General features: G+C 36.1%; 1 long non-coding RNA gene across 1 annotated transcript; it reads left to right on the top strand.

Moving 5' to 3' along the window:
- The first annotated feature begins 877 nt into the window (after positions 1-877).
- On the top strand, positions 878-2,520 carry LOC120563511. Its single transcript, XR_005639970.1, has 2 exons — positions 878-1,445; positions 1,780-2,520. It is a non-coding gene; the product is annotated as an uncharacterized LOC120563511 (long non-coding RNA).
- The last annotated feature ends 1,133 nt before the right edge of the window (positions 2,521-3,653 follow it).

Genomic DNA, 3,653 nt, shown 5'->3' with positions numbered 1-3,653 from the left:
CATAATTGCACGCTCTCTGTTGGCTCTTTAACATGGTCTAGAATCAGTGATAGGCAGTGGGCAAAAAGAGGTTGGGGGCAAAATGGTTTAGAGGGTTATGCATCATGCTTGTTCTGCTAAAGTATAATCTGTATTTTCAATAAAAACATGCAAACTACTACTACTGTATGTGTGTGCGATTTTGCTTTGAGCCATAAAAGTTTTTTCTCATGGTTCATCTAAAATACCACCTTTATACTTGATGGATGGCATTGATTCATATTTATTCCAAAAACACTATGCTGAGTTGAACACCATGTATGTTAACATTGTTCCAGTTGGATTGACATAACTACTGAAATGCATCAGTGAAGTTGATTCAGTAAAACCAATGACGTACCACTGCATCCTACACAATTTGATTTTATAAAAGCAAACAGTAATAAGGAGAATATATATACATGAGGTTTTCCTTTTGTACATTGTAGCCTTCCATTCCATAAAATCAAATTTTGGTGGTTTATGTTAATATGGTTTGTATGCCTGGTGTCAGTGTCTTGATGCTAAGCAACACAGACAAAGTCTCTTTTCCACTTTTTTCTTTTTTTGGTGTAGTTTAGGGACAGCTGTGACTTTCCGGTGTCCTTTCTGACATGGTTATACTTAAATCTTCAATGGCCCTCATCTGGAGCTCAGCCCATAGAAAACAAGGACCATATTTTAAATGGCTTCCACCCCCATCCTTTCGTAGTACTTACACCTTCCATCCCATCTGGTAGGGTGTTTTCTTAGTTTCACATTTGCATTGGTATGAGGCAGTTGTGAAATATTCAGTGAAATCACCAAAAAAAAAAAAAAAGATTTCCATTAACAAAGGCAAACAAATAATAATGCAGCATCTTTTTTTAAATTATTTATACTGTAGACTTGTCATGGAAATGCAGACCACAAAGCAATAACAAATATTATTTTTCCTTAAGATGCTGTTTTTTTGTCTCTGTATCCATACATTTCTAAGCAAGTGGGCTACAACAGGAGTGTTTTCCAACAGTCAAAAGAGAGAAAACTCGGTATGCTGAACTAGATAAGTAGGATGAAATCAGATCACAATGCCCTTGATGTCTAACGCAGGGATTTAGTGAAGGGAACCAAGGGACAGGATGAGGGAGGACACTGACAGCTTGTACTCTTGATGGCCAAATCCCGACCCCTGTTGTCCTTCCAAGTTAGGGAGCATTTCCAGCTGATAGACACTGTTGTCTGGCACACAGATTGTTGTACCCTTGTAATTTCCTTATCCCTGCTATTTTTACTTTTTATAACCCATCATTTGAAATATCTTTATTATTCCCTCTTTCTTGTCCTTTTTTAGGGCTGCTGTTGCAGAGCCATATTCTCACATCCGTTGAGTGAAGAGCACTCCAACTCTCCATTCCAACTATCCATCTGTGCTGGGGATAGTGGAGGTACGGATCCATCTGAAATCCTACTGTTAACTATAAACTCCATGTCTGGGGTCTTCAACTGGTGGACAGATTTGGCCTTCTGTCCGGCCTACTTGATCTCATTGATCAGAGGCCTCTTAATAAAACATCACAGTAGTAACTACAAAATAAAATGTACTTGTCCTCATATTTAAATAATATATTATAGAACAACACTCTACACACTAGTCATAGTCATGATAACATATTACGCAATCTGCAAAGTAAAATTCACGAAAGCCATAAACGTATAGATTATGTTTTCTTTGACAACTTCGTCAAAACAGGCAATGCTTGTTCATGTGTTGTTATTTAGTCAAGGAGGGACTGAACTACGGCTAAGATGAGAAGATCTTCAGTGGTGTTGAAGGAGGCTGTTGCAAGATTTGGGAGCTTCTTGGACAAATCTCATTTGACTCTCTCTGCAATGGAGATCTTCAGCCCATCTGTGGCCAAAGAATGGTAAACAAATATAAGTCAGTAAGCATAGTCCTCCCCTCTTGCTTTAACATTTTTGAAAAGGCAATACGTGGTTCAGTTTCTTAATCTACCATACTGAAGAAGGATGGCAATGGAAATAAATTAAAGTCATCCATATTGTCCTGTGTGTTCGTGCTGTGGAGTTCCAGGACCTCAAGTATAATATAGTTTTTTTTTTTTTTTTGTTACAGTAAGTTTTTAAAAATCAATTTTTTAAATTTCTGTTACATCAATTCCAGATTTTAAACTAAGTTAAACAGTCAGACAAGCTCCATAGATACATTCTAATTAAAAGCCTCAAGTACATTTGCAGAGAGAAAGTCCTTGTGCCTTCACTGTGACTTCTCTTACAACTCTTCCTGTTGCCTATAAAGGGCTAAATATGCTAATTATCCACATACTATTCTGAGCTGATCTCAACCAAACAATCGAATCCTAGAGTCTTGTTGAGGACCATCTGTTACATTGTTAATCTTCAGTGGACATCCCTGGCCAGGAGTGGTTGTTTGCAGAGATTGTATTGTGTTGGTTTTCTTTCTAATTGCAAAATCTTATAAATAAAAATATAAAAATCACATATGAAGATATTCCCTCATTCTTAATTTTTTTTTTCCAATTTTACTATTTGCCCTAGTATTGCCAATATAAATAATCAGCATTCATGTTTCTGTGGATAGAGTTACCTTGGACATTTGTACTAATAAGACTGTAACTAAACTGTAGATTTATGTTGTTTCATTTGAAGGACTTGTTGGTATGTGAATATTGTATAAAGACAGACTTGGAAAAAATAAGCAAACCTATCTTTTAAGATTAATTTAATCACTTATTTGCCACCATAACAAATAACAAGTTGTCTATACAACTATTATTTAATTAGGGACTTTTAGCAGTCAACTCAAATAATATAATGATCATTAGCACGTCTGGCCTGTGGAATGAAATACCTCACAATAGAACAGCTGATTATACTTTTAATTCAGTTAATTTTCCAAATTGTGTTGGTGGATGCCCATGTTTTCTAAATCAACATAAGTGTAAAGGAAATATAAAATAGCAAATATTTTTTTCACTGTGTGAATGATATCATTCACCATTACGGGGACATTGGGTGAGTGTCCTAGCACAATACAGGAGTTCCATCGGAAAGCCTCTCATTACATTTTAATGATGTGGCTACAGAGAGGCCCTTAAAAGCTGTCTGTCTCTTTCGGGCTGCATGGTAATTGAAAAGAGGTTTCAATCTGGAGTGTGGCAGCCAACAGGGATATTTTCTGAAAATAACCCCCATTTTAATGAGTTTGTTCATTAAAAGTTGAACAATTACCATATAAAATGAGGACAGAATTGAATGCAGACAAGGAAAATCACATATGATGATGTGATATTAGTCAAACCTCAGTAACATTCACAGACATTTGTGTCTTTATGTCACCAATATTAATATATAATATATAACTGAACAGTGTTGTGCTGAAGTGTTCAGCATGAACATTCAAGCATATGAAACAATGTTAGTGCTGGTTTTAATGTGTCCAACTTTGTTCACTGATGGCAAAAATAAGACCTAAAACGGGCAACACAGGAACACACGCATTTGCTTTTATCTTTTCCCCTTACTATCATTATCTCTCTTTATTTTCGTCCTTCCCTGACAATCATACACACAAATACACACACATTCAAGCACAAATACACACACACACACAC

Source organism: Perca fluviatilis, chromosome 8 (assembly GCF_010015445.1).
Source record: "Perca fluviatilis chromosome 8, GENO_Pfluv_1.0, whole genome shotgun sequence".
Lineage (NCBI taxonomy): Eukaryota > Metazoa > Chordata > Actinopteri > Perciformes > Percidae > Perca > Perca fluviatilis.
Note: the sequence above shows the minus strand (reverse complement) of the source record. Positions and strands in the feature narration are given on the sequence as shown.